The following is a 24,932-nucleotide window of genomic DNA, read 5'->3' on the forward strand; positions in this document are numbered from 1 at the left end:
ATTCTGGTCCGCCCGAATTCATAGCCAGGAACTAAGTCACCTGGGAGTCACTGTTGGATGGAAGGGAGGGCAAATGTCTTGATGCAAGGGGGTTCTAGAGAAAGGGCTGGAATGAAGGAGAGAACAAAGGTAATGAAGGATTATGAGAGAAGTTATTCAGGAATCCATGGCAACAGCATGAGGAACAGAAGCCAAAGGCATCATACACAGGAGACTTTGCAACCCTGAGTGTGCATGAGCTCTGCTGGTTCGAGGCTTACGGACCCACGTTCTTAGCAGAGCCAAGCGGAGGGCGTTCCCCACTTTATGACTAAAGCATAGAGTACCTTGCAGGGTTATGGAACAGAGATGTGGGGTGATGGCGCCCATGCAGGAAAGCAGGGTGCTTACTGAAAACTGCCAGGCAAGGCCCACATAGCCTCCCTCAGGTAACCAGTTCAAAAACTCCCAAGTGGAGTCCTGAGATATCCATGTGAGAAATTCTTTCAGACTCTTGGAAAAGCAGGGTAAGAGAGACTTGCCCAGAACTTGAAATGTCTTCAGTTGTGGATGAAGCGTGGAGTGAAAGCTACTATCCATGTTCAGCGTTGTTGGTGTTTGTGAGACCTGTGATAGTCCAGTCAAATGCAACAGAAAGACAGGCCACTCTGTGATTGACTCCTTTCGCACTTAGTAGGAGCAATGCAACTGAAGCAAAAACAACTAAACAAAAGGAGTAAGGGCACCGGACTTGAAAACCGAGTTCTGACCTGTCTCCCAATCGAGCTGCCCTCATAGGATTGGGGGCCATTCTGTTCGGTTTTCTCAGACATTTGGGTCCACCACTCCTTTTGCCTTGAAGCCAAACTAACCAATGGCATTATATACCAAAGGTACTTTCTAAAGACCGCCTCTAGCAAGGCGAGTGATGAGAACACGATGCTTCCTTCTCCTCTCCAGTCCGTTCCCAGGCCAAGCCAGACGCCCAAGCGGGACTTCCCGGACTCCGATTTTAGAACTAAAAATCAATTCACCCAGAGCTCAATGGGGATCAAGTGAGGGGTGTGCATGCTTGTGGCGGATGCCGGGATGGATGCTCTGAGTTTCCTGATCTATAAGGGAGGGTTCCTATCACCACCCCCTGCACAAAGCCAGCTGGCTCCTCTAGAACACTGGGAAACAAGCTGCCAAGAAGAGAGAATGGCATCTTTTGCTTCCTCACAGACTGAAGGAAGGATGCTCACATCGCCGGGGCCTTACGAGAGTTACCCCTAGGCTCCTGCAGACAGTGCCTGTGAGACCCATAAGGAACTGGTGGTCCTCTAGTTGCTAAGAGGTAAAGACCTCTGAGACGGTGGGTCTCAGTCAAACCCTACGAATCCCAGGGAGCCAACACACCTCCTAGAAATCCAAGCAGGTTCTGATTCTCATTCCCAAAGTGTAGAGCAGTGGACAAGGAGGGGAACTAAGGCTTGTCAATAAAGGGACTGTGAGCCAAGGTTCTTCATCCAGGTTCCGTGGACGTTACTGGAGAAAACATAGAAGCATTACTAATACCATTATGTTATTATTGTTGTCGTTGTGAACTTGTAACCTCGTCGGGCTTTGGATTAGTCAGGTTTCCATCTGCGCCCAGAGCTAAGGCTGAATCACAAGTCTCCATACCCAAATGCTGCCGGGAGAGAGCTGGTCTCTCAGGAGTGCTGTCGCTCCAAAGGTCACAGGTAAGCGTTAGACTGTAGAGTTTTGTTGCTCTCAGACTACAAATAGCAGTGTCTCACTGCTTTAGAAAAGACTGGTGTTACTTCTGAATCTAAGATGTTGCTCCAGGCTCTAGTGTTGGGAGCTTGGTTGCTACCTGGCGGGATTTGGGGAACTCATTGGATCCAGGAGGCTCCAACTTCACAGGGAGATTACTCTTGATGAAGTCATAGCTTTGTGGCATTATTGGAAGTGATGGAAAATGAAATGTGGGGCCGAGTTGGAGGAAACACATTCCCGATGTCATGCCCCTAGAGAGCACATCACATCACACCTCATCCCAGCCCCTTCTCTCTCTGCTTCCCCACTGCTGGAAGGTGAGCTGTTCTGTCCCACCGCAGGCCCCAGAACAAATGAACTTTCACCTTTCGAAATGTTCCACTAAGAACTAACACGAGGCATAAATGTATGCACACCCTCTGACAGAAACTCCACTCCTGAGTATGTCAAGATGAAAGGGAGCTTGAGGCCATCAGGAAACTGGTACAAGGATAATCAGAATGTTATTCACAGTGGCCTAAAATCACAAACAGCTAAAAGCGTATTGGGGCTATTGGGGGAAGACAGTTCAGCCTTGCAAGCTAAACTCAGATGTGGCACTGAATGCTTCTAACTCCTGTGATGGAATAAAAAGGGTTGGAGAGGCAGACAGTACCTAAGGAACTGCACCTGAAGCTGTCGTCTGAAGCATGTCCACACCCATGCGCGCACGCACACACACACACACACACACACACACACGTAAGTGAACAGTACACCGATAGTTGATTTGACTAACAAGCTATTATGGTCATAGAATTTCGAACAGTGTTGGAAAGAGAAGGAATTACTGGTGTGGGCAATTCCACTGGTGACTCTCAGGGACATAATGTTAAACAAAACAAGGCAAAACCAACAGATACGACATGACTTCACTTACATGTGGTTCAAAACTAGACAGACACCAAGAGTGATAGAAGTCTGAAAGTGGCTGTAGGACTCGGTGGCTTGCAGGGGTCAGCCAGTGAGCTTCCGAAGGCTTGCTTCTCTACACAGTGCACGTACAGTAATAGAGCGCTGAGCTTGAGGACTTAAAATCTAAGCATTTTCTGTGTTGAAGCTACATCTCATTTTAAAAAAAACCAAAGGCTATGAATTTTTTAAAAGAACAAATTATGAATGCACTTACTAGTACATGGAATAGATTAGAAACCAAGCAGGAAAAAAGCTAGCCAATCTTGGAGCACTGGTTCTCTGTTGGGGTAAACATTAAAATTGTGGAGTCTTTATCCTGCATTAGCATCTGTACCCGCAGGGCCACATGGTACTGCAGTTTTTATCTCAGTGGCTCCACACTGCCCCCAGTCTACGAGCCGATCTAGTGTGGCACCTTACCACGCTGGGCCCTTGAGTTAGTTCCAGCACCGGGGGACCATATGGGACTAACCATAATTTATCTCTGGCTAGTATCTCTCTCTACTAGCTGTGAACCCTCTGGTTCCAGCTACCCAGTAAGATCAAGACTCAACAAACTGGAACCCAGCAATCAGATTTATATGTTAAATCCACCATACAGCCGCACGATAAACTCACATCCAATTGATGATATAAACCGTCCACCTAGATAAGATAAACTGACCTATAGAAATCTATCCCTTAAAAAATAGACATAACTACCTAGAGCCATTCAAGACCACCCGGATCTGGGTCATCCTTCTCATTCTCCATCTTGATTCTCTCCCTTTCCCTTCTCTCCCGCCTTACAAAAGCTTTGTCCCTACCTTATCATTTTATTGTCCAGTCATGGCCTTGACCTAACTTGTGCCAGTCCTTACCTACATATAGACATCAACCTACAGTTCTCAACCTTCCTAACACTGCAACCCTTTAACGCAGCTCCTCGTGTTGTGATGCCCATCAATCATAAAACTATTTTCTTGCTACTTCAAGCTGTACGTAAATATTCGATATGTAGGCTATCTTACATTCGGCTCCAAAGGGGTCACAACCCACACGTTGAGAACTGCTGTGGTAGAGACTTCCAAAACCTTGGATTAAACAAACGTCTATGGCCACTTGATGAACAACTGGTAGGCTAACAATGTAGCTTTATTCCAAGTTGTTACAAATTTATTATTATTATTATTATTATTATTATTATTATTATTATTATTCTGAGGGAGAGAGAGAGAGAGAGAGAGAGAGAGAGAGAGAGAGAGAGAGAGAGAGAGACTGAGACCAGATGCCTCAGAGGGCAGAAGTGATCCCTGGTGCTGGAGTTAAAGGCACTTGTGATCTGCCCAACTTGGGTACTAGGAACCAAACATGGGTCTTCCAGAGCGGTACTCACTCTTAGCCATTGAACTACCTCTTCAGCCCCTTAGAGCAACTGATGTCTAAAGCCCTTCTTAGGAAGAAAAAGGTATCAAAGGGACTTCAGTGGCAGAGGAAACTGCTCTGACTGTCCCAACCTCCCCTCTCTGAAAGGAATAGGCTATCCTATCTCTGCCTGGCCGCTGGGTGCAGGGTAGGTCATTTGCCATGGAGAGAATGAGTAAATCTGTCTTTGGACCAATGGAAGCTTCATCCAAAACCGATGTGGAGACTCTCATGTCTCAGGTTCAGCATCAGTGGTCGCACACCAACTCTGTGAGGCAGATGCCATGATCTCTACTTACAAATGGAAGAAATGGCTGAGAGAAGGCCATTTCTCTTCACTTGACCCGGCATCACTAACGAGTGCTAGGGGAGGCATTTTCTATGGACAGTTCCACTCCAGAGTCATCCAATGGCTACAAATGAATGGGAAATTGTACTACCTGATGCTTCAGAAATCATAAATAGCACAGAGCCCGTGTTCACAGGTAAATCCGGAGCTAACGACACTGCTGGAGATGGGGAATCACATTATGTCACACTCTTTGGGAGTTTAAAAAAACATTAAAGTACTTTAGAAAGCCAGGAGGAACATTTTTATGGGCATAATAAAGACTTTCCAGGGTTGCAGAAATAGCTCAGCAGTGAAGTGCTTATAGCACAAACATAAGGACCCGGTTTGGATGCCAGCACCACAGAAAGCACAGGCAGTGACCCTGTAATCCGGACACTGGGAAAGCAGAAACAGGAGGGTCCCTGGGGCTTGCTAACCAGCTAGTCTAGTAGAAATTCATGAAATGGGGTTCAACGAGAGGCCCAGTCTCAAAAAAAAAAGTATATATATATATATATATATATATATATATATATGTCAGCTTCTGGTCTTCACATACTCCTATATGCACATTGCGTGCACACCTACATGTATGTGTGCACATACACAAACATGTTCTCTCTCTCTCTCTCTCTCTCTCTCTCTCACACACACACACACACACACACACACACACACACACACACGCACACGCACACGCACCTGCATGCATACATGCACACACAGAATATTTGTATGCTAATAGGTAGTGTAGCTGTAGACTAAAACCAAAAGAAGCAGCTGTCCCGGGGTGGATCAGGAACAAACGCTGTATGGTCGTTCCTCATTTATTCACATAGCTCCTGCATGGGACGTCCCTGGAAAAGAGAGCTCACACCTTTCCTTTCCAGGCCAGCCTTTCAAAAGGATTCCTTGTAGCAATCTGGGCAGAAGGTGGTACTTGGGAGTACCTGGGAAACATCTACAAGCCTGAAGAAGGGGGCTCCCTCTGAGATTCCTAGCAAGGCTGCCTTTTACCACTGAGCCCCAAATCACCTTAGGAAATGACAGAAGGGACGGCCTTTCAAAATACCAGATCACCCTGGTAATGCTAGAGGGCCTCCAGGTCTCCTTACAACTTCCAAAGCAGTGTGGAATGACAAGGTCAAGTTCAGCCAAGGCGGCGGCCTCTCTTCTGGTGTGTTCTGCCTACTCTGGATGCTGACTTTCATGGCTTCTTAATAGAAAAAGGAAACAGGGCTGCCTTCTTACCCTTGTCTCATCTCTAAGTCAAGACAAAGGCTTCTTCCAGGAAGCTTTCTCCAAAGGACATCGGCTGAAAGGCCCTCCTCGGAAGGATGCAACACCTGTCTCTCCCATCCGTGCTGGGTGGACACTGGCAGTGGCTTCGGGGGAAGCAGCGGGTTGCTGGCACTGGCCCTCTGCCCGTCTCCTCGCAGGCTACCAAGTTCAGGTGTTTTGTGGCAAGCCGCCAGTTCAAGCCCTAATTAATTAAAGGACTTTCCTTGCTGAGGATATTGGGCATGTTGACATCTCGGTTGGACGCTTGAGCTCATGGAGGCTTTGGAAGAGCAGCTCTGCCTTCATCCAGTTTGATCTGCCCAGTGGGAGAAAGCGAGCGCCCAGAGTTGCAATAATCATATTAAGTACCAGGTTCCTTTGCCAAAGCACACTGTACTCTTTTCTTTATCCTTCCCTTGAGGGAAACTCCCACTGGGTCGTTTACTGGGTTCTCTGCTTATCTTGCAATTCCACACCGACAGCATCATTTTTTTTCCCAACATACGTAGGCAGTTCCACAGGGCTGCATGGTCCGTGGTTTTTAAAGGAGATCGTTACATGTAGGCTCAACCCAAACCAGAGCAGGACAGAGTTGCTGGTCCTTTGCGATCCTACATCAGAGGTGAGTCCCCAGTGAGGGAGACAGGGACAGACGACCTCCAGCCCCTGAGTCAGAACAGAAATAGCCTTTGGGAACCGTGCAGGCAGAAATCTATTTAGAAACCCAGAGAGGCATTTAGGCATTAAGAGGAGTTAGCAGCTCTCCCAAAGAGGAGCATCTGCAGCCTGCTCTCTGCTAACAGCATTTACCTCATCCGTGTGTCATAGAACTTTAGCCTTTCGTGGTTTAGTTACCCTGGAGCAGTGCTCTCTCTCCAACACGGAATCATCGACTAACTTGTAACCCAAGCTCGTTTGATTTTGGCTCTTCGAATTATCTTCTAAGACCCTCTAGTAATTAAATAATTGAGTCCAGGTGAATCCAACCATCTTCTCTACCAGGGTCTAAAGAGTTAAATAAAGGTTACTCGTCTGTGGCAGGCTGGGAAGATGGAAACAGTTTATGATCATTGATACCTTGTTACCTTAAATGCAAGGTAGACATGTGAGAATAAGGAAGAAAGGACAGGACGGACAAGATAGGAACAAAGAAGCTACCACTGAGAAGTTTTTCAGAAAAGACAGAAGAACAAAGAAAGGGATCCTTCACAGGCTGGAGATTACAGCGCAGAGGGGCCTCGTGCGAGGTTATATCTACTTACGGAGTCAGAATGGACCATTTCCCCAGCACAATGAATGTTTTGTATTCAAAGCCACAGTCATGATGAAATGCTAGGGAACTAAGTCTTTTGTTAATCCTCGAAATAAATGTATTCAAGCAGCTATAATCCCCATAAATATAAGCAGGCTTCAGGTGCCAAGCTGAATTTGCCTAATCTGACACTTAACTCTGCTTGAGCTGGGTAGGAACAAAAGGTAGGCTGTGAAAAACTGGTTGCACAAAAATCTGACAATCGATCCAGGGCTCGACCTTGTCCAAAGGGAAGGCAGAGCTGAGGGTACTCATGTTTGAACTTCACGAAATGTCACAAAATCTGCAGCTAACACTCTGCTTTTTCTAATGAAATAGTTTAATCGGCAATGCCCTTGGGACGTCAGGGCCGATGTCGGTGCCTCTGCTGCTGATATTGTTGTTATCGATAGGATTCTGACCGTGCTAAACTAATCCACGGTGGCTCATTTTCTGCAGAGATTATTAAACGCATCCCTCATTCTCGATGAGTCATCCATTGCCCATTACCTAATCTATCATCATTGTTTGAAAGCCCATAGTACACAAGTTACAATACACAGTAAGTATTTCATGTAATTTTCCAAAACAGAGCTCTGTTCCCTACGAGAGGTCTGAAAGGTGTCGCCCTGGAATAGAGCACAGATGCCTGTAAAATTCCTTTAGCTCTTATTCAAAAATTATTTTCTCTCGTCTCCTTCTCAATATGCCCTGCGAGGTTTTTTCCATGCCTCTAAATTCTTGCCTTGCAAAGTAAAGGAAGGAAAACTAAGAAACTGAGAGGGAAACGTAAGAGTTCCGAGACAAAGGACATGAGGGAAAAGATAGCAAGGAAATAGGACGGGTAAGGTGCGGGCGAAGCCCTGGGCAGCGGTGCTTAAACCTGCTTAGTTCCTGTCCATCTCTGTGACCTTTCTGTGGAGAACAGCCCTCCAGACTCTCGGTCCAGAAGTTTGGGTGACCCTAATCAGTGCCCAGGCCTGCTCAGTCAACACGGTCAATCCTCCAGACACTGTGATTTATTCATGGGTGGCTACTCCACCACACGGGGTCAGGAAGGGTCAATTCTGGGGGTTTGCTTTGAATTCAGATAAAGACAAACTCTTTTTACAAGTTGGTCAGTCGGTAGCCAGTTTCCCATTTCACGGGAGGATCCTGTTGCATGCTGAAACCAAAGTTGTCGGAAGTGCGAGCAGACGCGAGGAAGAACAGAGAGAGATTCCCAGGGATATCACTTCACTCCAGCATCTGAATGTGCTTGTGCCCAGAGTCAACTCTCCCTGGCTTTTGCCCAATTGTATTTGGTGTTTTCCTCGTCACATGGCACTTAGAACAATGTGACACCGAGTTCAACTTACTCCCATATTACATACATTTGCTAATGAATTAGTGATAGGAACAAGACTCACGTTCATAAACGAGGTGATTTAATAAATAGTGAAAAACTCTCACATTGACCTGAGGTGATAGTTAGAGTAAGCAAGAGGCACTCCAGAAACTACTTATGTTCTTTAAAAGTGGTTAAGGAAACAACTTGAACCACATCAACAGACAGTGTCTCGGTCTGCGTCTTTCTACCGGGTGACCTTAGTCAAGTTAATTAACTCTCTCTTCGCCTCTGTTTCCTCCTCTGGAAATTGAGATGGTAACTGTACCTCATGAGTCCATCGTGAGGACTAAATGGATTAATCTCCACAAAGGGATTGTTAGAGCCACTGGCAAATATGAACCTCCAATAGCCGTTACATTTATTTAATATTCAATAAATGCTCGTCTGTTACTTTCGGCCTCAATAGCCTCTTCCCTCCTCAGCATTTGCTCTTGCCACACCCAAGCCTGCATCTTGCCTGTCTGTTCCCTCTACCTGGAATGACTTTCTCCCCAAAATCTGCACAACCAGCTCTTCCACCCCCTCTTCAAGCAAACGAAACCTTCTGAGTGGCCACAGATTAATTAAGGATTGCCACGTACAGAGTCTATATCTGTAACCGAGAGAATACATTTTTAAATAGCGGCGACAATTTTACCTACTCTATTATTCCTTGCCCCTGAACTGGTACTTGAAGAAACGGCTTGTGTTACTACAACAACCGTCACTATGTTCTGTCATAGCACGTAATATAAACTAAGAGTTTTAGAGCTGACAATGATCTGAGAGGTCATCTCCAGTAAGGGGGAGAAATGACCATTCCCCCAACACCCATGCTTTGTTGATTCCAGTCTTGGACCTGCAGGGGAACTCACAGGTCCCCACCCTGCACCTGTTTCGCTGAACAGCTCTGAGGTCATCAGACACAGCTGCCATTTTGTGTGTGTGTGTGTGTGTGTGTGTGTGTGTGTGTGTGTGTGTGTGTGTGTGTGTGGTTGGCTTGAGCAATGATTTAGGAGATTAAAATCACCAAAGTGTAGCATTAAAGGAAAACAATCAACACAGAAAGAAGGGGGGGGCATTGCTTTTGCCTATGCAGGGCAGATCATTTACATAAACAAAAGGGAACACACAGAGAGAAGAGCTGAGTCTGAGGTCGCAATTACCTCAATTGTAGAGTAACTTGTTCCCATCCTGAGTAACAATAGCCAGAGCCTTCATTCTTAATTGAGGTAAATTAAGTATTCTGACTGCACCACTTTTATCAAAAGACTTGCAAGCCAGTGAAGAGATCCAATTTACAAACCCTCCCCATTCTCCATGCTGATTCATGGCTTCATCTTCCCCGCTGCTTCTCAGTCAGTGTACTCTGCCGTAGACTTAGAAAAACAAGATAAAATGTCTGCGTCAATGCTCACCCCCCAAAGGGCATTATCGGGAATTAAGTGTGTGTGTGTGTGTGTGTGTGTCTGTGTGTGTGTGTGTCTGTGTGTGTGTGTGTGTCTGTGTGTGTGTGTCTGTGTGTATGACTGTGTGTGTGTATGTCTGTGTGTATGTCTGTGTGTGTATATGCCTGTGTGTGTATGACTATGTGTGTGTGTATGTGTGTGTGTATGTGTGTGTGTGTATGTCTGTGTGTGTGTGTGTGTGTGTGTGTGTGTGTGTGTGTGTGTGTGTGTCTGTGTGTGTGTATGTCTGTGTGTGTGTGTGTGTGTGTGTGTGTGTGTGTGTGTGTGTCTGTGTGTGTGTGTGTGTCTGTGTGTGTATGTGTGTGTGTGTGTGTGTGTGTATGTCTGTGTGTGTCTGTGTATGTGTGTATGTCTGTGTGTGTGTGTGTGTCTGTGTGTGTGTGTATGTGTGTGTGTGTGTGTCTGTGTCTGTGTGTATGTGTGTGTGTGTGTGTGTGTGTGTGTGTGTGTGTGTGTGTGTGTGTGTGTGTGTGTGTGTGTGTGTGTGTGTGTGTGTGTGTGTGTCTGTGTGTGTGTGTCTGTGTGTGTGTGTCTGTGTGTGTGTGTGTGTGTGTGTGTGTGTGTGTGTGTGTGTGTGTATGTCTGTGTATGTCTGTGTGTGTCTGTGTGTGTATGTGTGTGTGTCTATGTGTGTGTATGTCTGTGTGTGTCTGTCTGTGTGTGTATGTCTGTGTGTGTGTGTGTCTGTGTGTGTGTGTATGTCTGTGTGTGTGTGTGTGTATGTCTGTGTGTCTGTGTGTGTGTCTGTGTGTGTGTGTGTGTCTGTGTGTGTGTGTGTGTGTGTGTCTGTGTGTGTGTGTGTGTGTGTGTGTGTGTGCTCAAATGCTAACATACCAAATAACTAAAGCCCTGTTTTGGTTATGGAAGATTTTGGAAAATCCAAAAGGATAATACTGGGGCGGGGGGGAGGAGAGAAGGAGAGAGAGAGAGAGAGCACTTGTGCTAATGCCCTTGAGGCGTGACAATACAGCAACCTAGAAGACAAACTCTGTCGCAAAGGTAACACATTTTCAGCCACAAGGTCACCATGGCATCTTCAGGGCCTGAGAAAGAAACACGTGGAATTGAGCTGGCAACGATTCAGCTAAACAGTACAGTGGGCAGCGGCCGTCTACAGAACACCAGTGCAATCACTAGATGCCCTATTCACATTCAGTTTGCAAGCATAGTCAACACGCCTTCATGGCTGCCTCCCTGAAGTCCTTTTGGGCAGTTGGGGGTTGCTACAACAAAAAGCCCCACGTATCTTGTATCGGGTGTCCCTGGGGGTGGGGCATGCTGCTAATTACCACCGTTCCGTTATGCAGGCAGCTATGTCTGAAGCGTGGGCTGCAAGGGTCACTGTCTTGAAACTTGTTTCCATGCAGCTGTGGCACAATTAAAACTTTAAGGGAACCAGAGAGCTGCATTTCCAGGCATTTGCCCTCAACTGCCTTCTTCCTATTAGCAAGGTTGCCCATGGCAAGTGCATCATAAAATCCTCAGACTTGACTTGCTATAGTGAGAGAGGCTTCTAGAACAGAGCAATGGCTGTCCTCCCGCCCAAGAAAATGCTCACACGCCAAGTGCTGCTGCTCGTGTATCTCTGATGACACCGCATTTGCTGCCAGGAAATGGCAAATGCGTGGTCACGGTTTACTCTTTGACTCTCCCTCGGACTCGGAAATGCGAAGGAAAACTCGAATGCTGTTCTGTGGATCATGAGACTATTTTCTATGAGCCATTTTAAACACTGTCAACTATAGTGACCTGGTTTGACCTGGAGCATGGGTGAATCCTTCCCATCAGAAATTTCATCTTCGGAAGCTTAAGATGAAAGTATTCTCGGTATAAGGATGCGGTAGGAGACATTGAGGGAGTCACCAGTGTCCACCCCATGCAATTACCTTCATGGCTTCTGCCCTGGAACTGTGCACTCCCTCACATTAGCACATTATATTGCCAGGCCAGTGCCACACTCCACCGAAAGGCCTCCTTTTTCACGAGAAGAGCCCATACCAGACCATAGCATTGACACTACTTAACCAAGACTATAACAGCAAGTGATTCTTCTCCTCAACATAGGAGACCACTAGAAGGGCCAACACTTTGAAGAAGCGATCTATCAATATTTATTTGAGGGAGACGATATTTGGTAGCCGATTCTCTCTCTCCCTGAGCAGGTAAGAGCATCCTGTCTGTGAATGTTCTAGGTTCTGGCAGAGAAAGAATAGACTCCCTCTTCCCCAACTCGTTCAGTTTAGTGTCTACAGACCTTTGAACAATCGTGCTATGGACAGTTATGAATTAGTAAGGGAAAGCACACCCTTCTCTGATTAGGAAGGTTTCTGTGTTATTTGTTAAGAAATGCTTTGCTTCTACAGAACCGGATGGACAGCAAAACTGAACTCGAATTCATGTTGATTATTAGGAGTTAGAGCAGCTAAGAACTAATGCCCCCGTGAGAGTTTCTCTAGCTCCACTCTAGCTAGCTTCTTTCCCTCCAAACGCCTGTGTTGGCCAAGTTTGTTGTTGGCACTTTTCACTGATATCGCTGCTCTTCTAGACCAAAGAGAAAAAGTCAGTCGGAGCCAGCAAGGCTCAAATTACTCCCAGCAAGTTCAGCAGCCGAATAATAACAGCCCTGACTTACAGAGATGCTACTATAAGAACTTTACACAGATTCACATAGTCAATCCTCACAACAGTTCTATAAGTGGGCATTGCTATTTCTCTCCATTAACAGAAGAGACAGGTAAGGCACTGAGAGGCTACAAAATAGACAAAACCCTAGGACTGTGGGTGGGAATTCTAGAGTTGAGCTTCTTAGAGCCACTACCTTCCTCCCTCAGAAGAGTGAAACAAACAAACACCCTCAAGGACAGAAACTAAAACCAGGCTGTGGGCCCTGAAAGGAGGACACATGTAAGCCAGACACTGCAAGCAAGTGCCGGGAACACCTTCTTGCTGAGACAGGGGGGTGGGGGGAAGAAGGACAGGGATACGTAGGGGAGGGAGGCCATAGTAGCTGCCCTTTGTTCCATGGCAAAACAATCTTAATTCCCATAAACTGGGGACCTGTGTTCACATGTGGGGAAAGGATGAGAACTCTGAAAATGTGCACAGGTCAATCTGTTCCCAGGAGAGAGCCCTACAGCTCTGCAAAGCCAGCCTTCTATCAAACACGAGGCTTCCCAAAACACCACTTCTAAAATAGACGGCATTTAAATGTTTTTGGAATGGCACCCCTTGCTGCGGCTGCTCCGGAACATGGTACTATGTCATCCCAACAGGGAACCGAGGGCTGACTTCATCTCTGTGCCCACTCTCAGGGCATGGGAAGAAGTCACCGTGACCTCTGAGCCTGAGAATTCCGCCAAGAAGCTGGGAGTCATGAGAATCTACCCAGCCCGCTTGTGGAATTCAACGGATGCCAGTCAGACATTGTATATATGCCAGAAAGGCACGACTGTACCTTACTGCTATGGGCCATGCTGGCTACTGCTGAGGTTCATAGGCATCAGGCTTGCATAGGATTGCTGTCTGCTTCCCTGCTTTGGAGGCTACCACTCGGTCCCAGCTCAGAGACCTCTGGGCCGTTTCTGAAGTGCATGGTGTCTTCAGCAGTAGGGAAGGCCTTCTTCCTCTGGGGGCAAACCAAGGGCAATGGTAATAGGCCGTATGCTATGAGAGTCTCTTGGACAGAGTTGGGCAACTCAAGAGTGAGCGTCTCATGTCTGGTATTGAGGGGTTTTGTGTGGTGGTCGTTTGCTCTTGGAGGGAGCATTGCTAACCCAGATGAGAAAAACTTTAAACTTATTGTGTACACAGAATTGTGTGTATTATAGAGGTTTGACCTTTTGTTCGCTTTTTGGGGTTTTTGTCGTTGGTTGGTGTAGGTTGATGTCATTGTGCAGGTGAAGGCAGATGAGATAAAACGAGGCCTGCCATTGGACGAGACGGGAGGGAGGCGGGAACAGGTTTTAGAAGGGAGGGAGAGCAGAGGGGAAGGGGCTGGGAGAACGTGGCGGCGGATGTTAAGATTCTCCTCTTCGTAGATACAGGTTGATGTGACTATTTTTAAGGGATGAGTATTTTTAAGGGGTTTCGTGCTGTCTAGATGGGCAACTTATATCTTACCTATTGGATCAGAGGTTATTGTGTGGTGTGTTCTTTTATGGGCAACTTAATTGAGTTCAAGAGAGTGTGTGGGTGCAGGACGCACCAAGCCAGCCATGGAATTGGGCTGTGTATGCCTGGCGTGGTGGCAACCCTCTAAGGGAACTGTGAGTGAGGGCAGGGCGGCCTGGCAGGGTGCTGCACTGGAATGACTCTCGGACCGCCCAAGTCAGAGGGAGCCCGGGAGAGAAAGAGCGGTATGCGTGGGTTTTTACTGCGACAGTTTGGTATTTAGGGGTTTTTTTGTTTTGTTTTGTTTTTCTGGTTTTGGTTTTTTTTTTTTTAATTTTTGGTTGTTTTAGTTTGGTTTGGTTTTAGGTTTGGGGGTTTGGTTTGTTTGTTTGTTTACTTGTTTGTTTTTGTTGTTTTGTTTTTTTAGTAAATAGTTAATAGCATGTATATTCCTTATAGCTTTCTTGGGCATCCTTACTGTTAGTTTGCTCTCCCCAGTTCACCTTCTGCATTTATATCGCTCTCCCTCCCCACACCGTCCCCTTTCCTATTCTCCAGACCAGGTCACTTGAACCTTGCTGCTCCCCCGGGTTACTCCCAACAATCTTCTCACACCCTCGTCTGCACCGCTGCTCCCTGAATTGGTACAGGAAAGCGTGTGTAGATGTATCCACTGGGCCTGGGTCCACCGCTCTGCATGCTGATTGGTTGGAGTTTTCCTACAGTCATCTCTGGTTGCTGCAAAGAGAACTTCCCTTGACAAGGGATGAACACTAAATATATCTGTCAGCATAAGGTTGGGTGTTTAAGCTGTTGCTGGGAATTAAGCTGGTTTTAGCGGCTGGAGGTTCTCCAATAACCATGACTTTGCCAGCACCAAATAGATATAGGTTTCTATTACCAGGCATGGTTTCCCTCTTGCTGCCAACAGGTGGAGGAAAAGAAAGAAGGACACATCATAGCGTCAAAGGTTGGAGAGTTGAGCATGAATAACTACCTTAACTGTAGTATCGCCACCCCTTACCTAGGGACCCGCGCGTCTGTTATTGCTAAAAAACTCGAGATTCCACTCTCACACGGTGCATGCTTTAGTCGCCTCCTGCAGGAAAATTATCAAAGTAGTTAGGCGCCGTTGCTTCATGCTAGAAGTAAAGCTTCATCCGGGGAGCTCGGCGTCTACACGGACACATTCTCTGTACGCTTACATGTGCTTAGCGACAGGAGGAGGGAGGGCCCTAAGTCAAGGTCTCACGTTGGAAGAAACAAATGAATGCAGCACAAACATCTCACACAATTACCACTACCGAGAAGTGGGTCTCCTTTATGTTATCACATTATCATCACAAACGCCCAAACTAATACTCTTGGAGTTTTCATTGTTGTTGTTGTTTCAAGACAGGGTACACTGTGCAGCCCTGGCTGGCCTTGAACTCATAGGAATATACCTGTCTCTGCCTCCTAAGTGCTGGGCTTAAAGGAATGTGGCACCATCCAAACCCAAAACAAATACTGTTTTACATGGCTGGTTTTCTAAATTATCTATTAAATTAGGTTTTACATCAAACTTTTTATGCTATCTATTAAAATGATCATTTTCATAGGTTAAAATGAAAATGCCAGGAGTACAGAAACATACAAAGAAGAAATCAAAATAAACAGGGATATATAACAAGCCACCAAAAATGCTTTCTGAATTTTCTTTTATTTTAAATGTTTTATTTATTTATTTATTTATTTATTTAGCAAGTATGGGATGGTGTTTGCATGTGCGTCTGCATACCACATACACATGTTCGGTGTCCGCAGAGGTCAGGAGAGCATGTTGGACCCCCTAGAATTACAGCAAGTTGTGAGATGTAGTTACAAATGGCTGTGAACAGCCATGTAGGTCTGGAAGTCCTCTGGAAAAGCAGCCTGTGCTCTTAATGGCTGAGCTGTCTCTGTAGTCCCACTTTCTGAATTTTGAAAGCGAAGTTCTAACCTGAGAATCCTAGTATTATGGCTGTAGGCAAGGATTCTGGATGGGGTTCTAGTTATCCCACACAGCTAGAAACAGAACAGGATAAAACAACTTCAGTACTAACCTGGAAACAAAATCACTGTCTTTCATTTCCAAGTGATCAATGAAACAAAGATCTCTATTTTCGGTTTCCCCCTTTGATTCATTTATCCCTGACCCTGGCCCTCTCTGTCACCCATACCTTTCCAGAATTTCTAGCCTATGATCCACCCAGAGTGAAAGCCACAGGGGACAGAACGAGGAATATCTTTCTCTGAGGGACGCAGAAAGATCAAACCACAAAAATATATAACAAACACTTGGCCGCACGACATGCCAAGGAGCACCCCCTTGAGGGCATTCTCCAGCACTTGTCACCCCACACACGCCTTGAGGATGTTAACTTGGGTGAAGCAGCACGAGGGGAGGAGATGCTGTCAAGGGAGAACGCGAGTGGGATGAGGGATGAAGTAGGCCTGTCCTGCAGGCTGAGTCGAGCTTCGGACATGCCCTGGGGTGAGTTACTGCATCTGTTGGCCCATTTGTTTCCCACAGTCAGCAATAAAAAGTACCTTCTAGTAGGGCCGTACTCAATCAATAATCCACAATAAATGGACAAAGGCACGGACTTCCCCCGAGACGCTTCTAGGTTTTCTGCATCAACGCTTAAGGAAACAAAAGTTCTATCCACGCCACAACATGGTGGGGGAGGGGCAGACCTTGGGAAACATTCCATTCTGACCCACCTAAGCACACCGGTCTCCCTGGCCCGCTGTTGGTTAGCGCCTTATTTTAGTGCAAAGAAATGACCTTCATAAATAAATCCTGAACATAAATATTCTTTCTTCAACTCCAGTTTAAAATGGGGGAGTAAATAAATAGCTCGCCTGTTAGAGCCACACAGCCCTGGAGTGATCTCACGCACGTCTGAGGTGTGCTAAATAAATTTCTCTGAGCCTTTGCTACCTCACCGTTATTGTTTTACAATTCCTAACAGAACCAGCCATTGTTTGTCTCCAAGAGCTAATAGCAAGGAGGAGGTGGGACCCATTAAGTCTTTAAAAGCCACTGGGGGGAAGAAAGTTGCAAAAGATCAAGAGCCCTGCTGTACAGGCGCCAGTCTGCTGGATCCAGACTACGACACCTACTACTAGAAGGATCCCATGCGAGCTCCTTCGTGCCTCTGGGCCTTGGTTTGTCCATCTATAAAACAGTAATGGAGAGCTTTCTTCAAAGAGCGATTACAATAACCAAGTGAGATAATCCGTGCAAAGCACAAAGCTTTCAGAGAAAAGCTAGGAACGTGGGAAGCACTTGAGGGCAGTATGTTGTTGGTAGAATCTGCAGTTTCGTTACCCCTGGTCTCAAAACCTGAAGTCCAGAAACATTTTTGAATACTGTATGATGATCAGGAGGAGAAGTCAACCTCTGACTTCATATTTCAGGACCTAAACTTCCTGCAGGCTATGTGCATAAGATATGTATGAAATATAGAGGGGTTTCATATTTCTATTTAATCTTGTGCTCTGTCCTCAAGATATGCATGTGTTATGTATGTACAAATATTATTTTTTAAAAGCTGAAATATATATGCAACCTACTATTAAGACTAACTGTAAAATGTTAAGTAGCCAAGAGGTAAAAGCTCTACTCTTCCCTGTGTCCTGGTTTGTTCTCACTCTTGCTATGATAAAACGCTCTCACCAAAGTTGACTTGGGGAGAAAGGAGTTACTTGACTAACATTTCCAGGTCATAGTCCACCAGAGAGGAAAATCAGGGTAGGAACTCAAGCGGAAACCATAGAAGAATGCTCCTTACCATCTTACTCATTGGCTTGTGCTCAGCTAGCTTTCTTAGACAGCCCCGCCAGCCTAGGGAATGTGCCACCCACAGAGGACTAGCCCTTCCCATATGAACGGTCAGTTACGACAATCTTATAGGCTGACCAGTGACTAGTAGCCAGTCCAATCTGGGCAGTTACTCCCTCAAGAGTCCCTCTTTGCAAGTGACTCTTGGCCGTGTCAAATTAGCAATAAAAGTAGCCAACATCCCTGAATAAATCAAGAGCACCAGGTCACGGAAGTCGTGACAGGAGAGGTCTGTCATAGAGATGCAAAGCTTCTGAGAAAGCCAAGAGGGAGAGGAACCTACTCAGGAAGAAGCAACATGGAGTTCTCAGAGTTCACATTCAGGAGCTGTATGCTGCGGGCCTTCACTGCTCCAGCCATCTCATGGAGTATGGTGGAGGGACCTGGAGGAGATGGGAGTAACCTCTCCTGAAGAACAGTGACTTTAAACAGTGGGAACAGGAATGACTCCCTGGCTGGGTGGGGCGGGTTTTATAATGAATAACGCTGAAATCTGCTAGAGTCTTAAATGCTGTTATTTTTATGTCTTCACTAGGGTTTATTAATTATGCATGGTAATGGACTACATTATGCCGCTTAGATGTTTTTAAGCAAGGGCTTGAGATGAGCAGCGTTTGTTACTTTGCTATTTTGGAGCGTAACTCTAATAGTAGGTTGAAAAATGGAGCAGAGGAAGGAAAACTTGGCACAAGGGAAGATGGAGAAGAGAGCCGTCAGAATCCCTCCGAGGAAGAAGAAAGAGGTGAGGGCAGTGACAGAAGGGCTCCAGCGATGTTTCCGTGTGGCATTTGTAGGCCTTGACAGTAGCCGGATAGGAGAAATGAAGGCAGAAACCAGGTGTGACCCTGGGCCTGCTACCTGGCATGATGAAGCTGTTGACTGGGGTGGTGACACTAGGGAAGGACTTCGGGATGTAGAACACGCGTTTACATTTGGGCACGGGCTCTGGAACACCAGCAGAGGAGAGACCTCCCGTCAAACAGCAGCTTGGACTCAGAGGAAATTTGACTATTGGCGCTACGTTAGGGAGTGATCTGAGAATAGATTGCCTATGGCTGTACAAGATCGAGACGGTTGATCACATGAATGGAATGGTGCTATAGATTCGAGATAGATCTACAATCACTGGACAGTAGTAGAGCGTGAGGCCACCGAGATGTCTCCGCAGTTAAGAGTCCTCCTGCAGACGACTTGGGCTCACTTTCCAGCACCCACAGGGTGGCTCACAACCTAGGGCTCTGTAACTTCTGTTTCAGGGAACCCGCCACTGTCCTCTGACTCTGCGGGCACCAGGCACACAGACAATGCAGGCAAGACACTCATACACATAAGAATCCTTTTTTAAATTGAAAAGTATCACATCTTGATATTAACAACCAAGTCGTTCTTAATTTCCCTATCTTTAAAACAGAAGAAAAATAATAAGCATTGTGAGTTTTTCTAATTATTCTACAGTTTTTCGGACTCAAAGAGACCGAACCATCACCCCATAGAGAAGTCAATAAATTGATCATCATTGTATAATGGCATGACTGCCTTCTTAGTTCCCCTTCCCCAGATGAATCTCATTCCTCCCCACTCTCTCTAAGGTTAATTCTGTGCTTAGAATCCCGAGCACCTCGGTCTCCTCAGTGGCATCTCGCAGGAGACTTTCCACAGTCTCTTTGCAGACAGCCTTACTCTACCCTGCCCACTGTCTTCTCTAACAGCGTTTAAACACACCTGCTCATCTGCCTTGAGGTGCACTCCTTCAGTCCCATGATCCTGGTCCGATTCATCATCTCTGTCCTCTTTTATAACAAATCTCTTCGAAGACGATCTTACTATTTCTATCTCCTCATCCATTTCAATGCTGTACCCACCTCGACCTGATGTGTATGTGCGTCCTTTAGATCTCGGCAACTGTCCCTGGCATACGGCATCAGCAAAGCCAGTGGATACCGCACAGCGATGATTTGACTTCACCTCTTAGCAGCACTAACTTTGTGAGGAAAGCCTACCTCTTCTGTTTGGGACTCGTAAACTGTTGACTTCTGACTCTGACGCATCACATTCCCCAGCCTCTGTGGCTCTCCCTTCCTACAAAGTGGACAGTTTTCTTCTAGCCCTTCTGTGTTAATTCCCCTAAATATTCTCTGCTAAACCTGTTTGTTCTCAATTGACACACTCGCGGGGTGATCTCATGTTTTCCCATTCTCCCAGTCCCCCTCGGTATGCCTATTGCTCCCGTGTTCTCAATCTAGCCCAGGACGCGTTCCTGAGCTGTTCGTCAGCATGGCCAGCTGTCTTCTAGGCATCCTTAGTGAGACGTGGCTGGTAAAACAAAACTGACATACACATGTCTATGCACTTCCTTCCCAAACCTGGCCCTGTGCTAACATAACTTGGCCACCAGACTATCTACATATATCTCACTTAATAGACACTCAGTGATCACCTGTTAACTGAAATGGGGTGGGAGGGGACAGTCCCAGAAAGGGCTCGGGCTTGTAAGTGATGTGGGAACAGGAGAAGTAGTAAATAAAACAGGTGACATTACAAAATATACTTGATCAGTCAACATTTTTCAACGAGCAGGATTATATAAAACAGTCCGTGTTTACATTGAAAGAATCATTTACATAAATGTAAGCGTGAATCGATGGTGTTTGGCATCTCAGGTGAAGATGTTTTGAGAGTGCGTTGAAGGATCTAAACTCCCAAGGCTGACAGAAGAGTGCGGTAGTAAGTAGGAAGCAGCACCATCTTACCCTGTGAGCCGTCTGAGCTGCACTCAAGAAAGCCTACAGCTGCTCCCCACCCCTATAGCTCACACCCTCATTGTTTATACCAAGCATGCTGAAGGGAGACTGAGAAGTCCCTGGACGCTTCATGAGAGCTTGCCACACTCAGGGAAACAGAGTTCTAGACATTGATAACAGGGACAATGCAAAAGAGATAGATGCTTATAAAAATCAATGACTACAATTATGGCCAATGCAAGCTCTAGTGTTGTCGGGCACCTTGTAAGGGCTTTATATATTTCATATACCGTATCAGGTTGATTCAGTTACTATTCCCATTTTACAGATGATAAAAGTGAGGCACCCACAGGTATATAGCCAACCCAAGTGAGTAGCAAGTCATAGAAGTGGCTTCCAAAAGCAAATCTCCACACTCCGTGCTCATACGAATCAACCGTAGCGGTGGCCTGTCAGAAGCAATAAGGGAGATCTTGGAGTGGAAATGAGATGGGAGGGGATTGGGCAGAGAGCACATGAGCTGGTCTACCCTTAAATAAGCAGGTAGACATCACTGGAGATGCTGGTCAGGCCAAAAGATTCTAATTCTTTGACTTTCTCACTAGGGAACAACCAGGCTAGGACAGAGGTCCATCTATAAATAATATCAAAGCTAGTCCTACCCTGGGAAAAGGTGAACCTGGAAGGCCCTAAAGTCTCTTTGTGCACCGAGATCTGTGGTTCTAAAAATAACGAACACATGGCTCTCATCTCTAGAGGTCCACAACTTGCTGTAAAGAATAAGGCAAACAGGACAGAACTCGGGAAAGGTAAATCATTAAAAAAATCTATCAAGAGTAATAAAAGGGAGCGGGTCCTCACTCTCCCTCCAAAGACAAATATCTCTCCCTACTTCCTTACCCAGCAATATTAAAGACGGAAATCACACTACACAAAATGCCCTGATAGGAAAGCGCATGAAACGCCAGGTAACGCGTTAGCCATAAGTCAAGTCTTCGCATACCTGCTTTTCCACGTCAACTGATAGCGGCAAAGAATTTATTTGAGTTTGTCTGGACTGTGAAATCGCTTCTCCTCCTCTACCAGGAGGACAGGATCTAGTTAAATCTGACATTAAAGAGGTGGATCAAAGTGACCCCTGGCCCTCAAAGCCAGGAATTAGCCACGCCGTGATTGCAGGCGGGCTGCAGGCATGACCTGTCAGCTGTAGGTGAAGCTAATCCTTTTGCAAAGCGTGACAAGCTTCTCAAACCTGACTGCGGTGACACCAGGCCAGACTTTTATGCTACATGACCACTTTCCACACTGAGAAGTCACTTTGCTACTGGGTTGAGCGTATGTCTTCCAGCCGTCACAGTTGCAATCAAAGACTGTGAAGCCTGCGGTTCACGTTAGACCGTAGACCTGTACTTCCTGATGCTCATCTCGTATAATAAGGGAGGGCAGGATTAGGTGTGGGAGGAGACAGGCAAGATGGACAGAGGGTCAGGTGTGTAGCAATGGGGGATAGGGAACTGGGGGTAGCCACTAGAAAGTCCCAGAGGCCGGGGAAGCAAGAGGCCTCTAGGACCCAATAGGGATGACATTAGCTGAAATACCCAACAAAGGGAGACAGACGCTGTAGAGACCATATCCAGAGGAGAGGCACAGCCACTGGAGGGATGGGGCCACCCACCCTTCACAAAATTTTAACCCAGAATTGCTCCTGTCTAAAGGAAATAAAGGGACAAAGAGTAGAGCAGCGACTGAAGGAAAAGCCAACAAGAGACGGCCCCCACCTGGGGATCCATCCCACATGCAGCCACCAAACCCAGTCACTATTGCTGATGCCAAGAAGTGCTTGTTGACAGGAGCCTGATATGGATGGCTCCTGAGGGGCTCTGCCACAGCCTTACTGATACAGAGCTGGATGCTCACAGCCAACCATTGCACTGAGCACGGTGTCCCCAATGAAGGAGTTAGGGCAAGGACTGAAGGAGCTGAAGAGGTTTGCAACCCCATAGGAAGAACAACAATATCAACCAACCAGTTCTCTCAGAGCTCCCAGGGACTAAACCACTAACCAAAGAGTACACGGGAGGGGGAAGGGGATGGCTCCAGCTACACATGTAGCAGAGGATAGCCTTATCTGGCATCAGTGGGAGGGGAGACCATTGGTCCTGTGGAGCTTTGATGCCCCAGCATAGGGAGATAAGGTGGGAGTGGGTGGGGGTGAGCACCCTCATGGAGGCAGGGGGAGGGGTGGGATGAGAGGTTTTCAGAGGGGAAATCAGGAAGGGGGATAACATTTGGAATGTAAATAAACAAAATAACCAATAAAATTTTTTTTAAAAAGTATCAGATAATAGCAACACAGAAATACATAAAGTCGGTGTTTCTCTATAACAAAACATTGTTAAACAATTCCCACGTCCTTCCAACGACACTTCTATTTCCTACCCTAAAAGGTGTTCTCAGCATGCGATCACTACCCTCAGAGACCACAGCTTCTCCATTGAACACCAGCAGCCCTGAGGCAGTCCGTCCTCTGAGATTGCGCTGTAGTCCTCACACGCCCGCTCCTTACCTTTTTGTAGTCGGAGGAGGACTTCTCACCAGCCAGCGTGCTAAAAATGGTGCCCTGGAAAGCAAGAAAGCACAGACACATCAGAGCTCCTCAGAGTGGAGGGCAGCGTCTTCGCTTTGGCTTCTGATCTAAGGGCGCCCGATGTCCCATTGCCACAGATTTCCCTGCATTAACATGGCTCTACCCTCAGCACTTCCAAGGCCGCTATCCCCAGGCTAGACCACTTGTCACAGGCAAATGAGGAAATGATTCTCCCTTCATTTCATAGACAAGTGACAATGTCTTTCCAGTGACTTTCATTGTGAGCCTAAGCTCTGGATGAGACTTTTCCTAAGTCAGGAGAGAGCTGCACAATGGTTGCCCGGGTTAGCACCTCCCACTTTTTTTTTCCACACTCACTCTTCTTATGGCTGACTTCTTGCCTATACCTCTTGGCATGTGTATTTTCTTGGTATGGTGTGTCACTTACAAGGCTTTCTAGGATCCAGTGTTGTGTAGGGATTTGTATGTAAGGTGCTTCCTCTTAAACTATCTCCCAAACACACGTGTAGCCATTGTTAGCCACACGAACAGCTCGGGGTGGTAATCCGCTCTGCTTTTAAATTTAAGTGTAAAGCTAATGTACATTTCTAATGATTGGATCTCCTCTGTGGCCTGTTCTTCTGAGGTAGCCAATAGTGAAAGAAAGTGTCCAGTGACCATGCATAGGATAGATGCGAGGTTGGTAACAGGGACAGGGACGGCTGAGCCCCTTGTCCCACAGCCCTCTTCTAGAAGTCTCTGTACTCCACATAATAAGACTACGAATTGAAGCTCAGGGAGAGGAAGGGAGAAAGGAGAACAGCTCTACATAACGGCAAACCGCATCTTGATTTCAGACCTTGACTGCTGTCCACTTATGAGGCTAAGCCACACGACTTTTTGCCTCAGATCTTTGACCATTGCTGGGCAGATGAGTCTCTGTTGTAGAGAGGAGAGAGTGGGCACCCACCACAGGATGACCTGCTGCCCTTCTAAATTCTATTTCTCTGGGGCTGATAATATCCCTTTGTCAGCTTCAATGGTAACACAAACCTGTCTTGAGACATTTCCAAACAATTCCTGGGGACAAAACTACCCCTAGCTGAAAGCAACAGGTCAGACCTCTATCAGAGCTTGTAGAAAGGACCCTGAATTCCATGAGTTGCAACTAGATTTTCTCCAGGAAACAGAAATCTGGTGACAGGATTCCTCTGCCCGACACTGAATTCAAGTGTCAATCTCTATTCTAATGAGGGGTCAGGATCTAAGGAAGACCTGAATGCCAGCTGCCAAAGACTCCATGTGGGGCATCTCAAGGACCACAACTACATCTTTAACTAAGCCCAAGATATCCCAGCAGGTCTGGCAAGATAGCTCCCTGGGCCAAAGATCTTACTGCACCAGCCTGGCAAACTGAGAGGGAAATGCCCAGATCCCACAGCAGAAGGAGAGAACCGACTTCTGAAAGTTGCCCTCTGACCTCTGTGCAAAAGCTGTGGCTAGCACATGCTTATACTTGCACCCATCTCTCTCTCTCTCTCTCTCTCTCTCTCTCTCTCTCTCTCTCTCTCTCTCTCTCTCCCTCTCTCTCTCTGTCTCTCTCTCTCTCTCTCTCTCTCTCTCTCTCTCTCACACACACACACACACACACGCACACACACACACACACACACACACACACACACACACACACCAACATACACACCCTGGGAAGAGCCACTTAGAGCATGTCTTTATATGTTTGGGTGTTTGTATGCACATTAGTGCCTGTGCATCCCGAGGTCAAA

The 24,932-nt window shown here is 46.5% G+C and overlaps 1 protein-coding gene across 2 annotated transcripts in view; it reads right to left on the reverse strand.

Moving 5' to 3' along the window:
• The window catches only part of Rasgef1b (RasGEF domain family member 1B), a 353,191-nt gene extending 330,013 nt beyond the window's left edge, over nucleotides 1–23,178 (reverse strand). For both annotated transcript variants that reach the window (XM_032916957.1, XM_032916956.1), the window contains exon 1: nucleotides 23,125–23,178. The gene's annotated coding sequence lies outside the window, so the exon portion shown is untranslated. The remainder of the gene's footprint in view (nucleotides 1–23,124) is intronic.
• Nucleotides 23,179–24,932: the final 1,754 nt, after the last annotated feature.

The sequence above is a fragment of the Rattus rattus genome, chromosome 11, assembly GCF_011064425.1.
Source record: "Rattus rattus isolate New Zealand chromosome 11, Rrattus_CSIRO_v1, whole genome shotgun sequence".
Taxonomy (NCBI): Eukaryota; Metazoa; Chordata; class Mammalia; order Rodentia; family Muridae; genus Rattus; species Rattus rattus.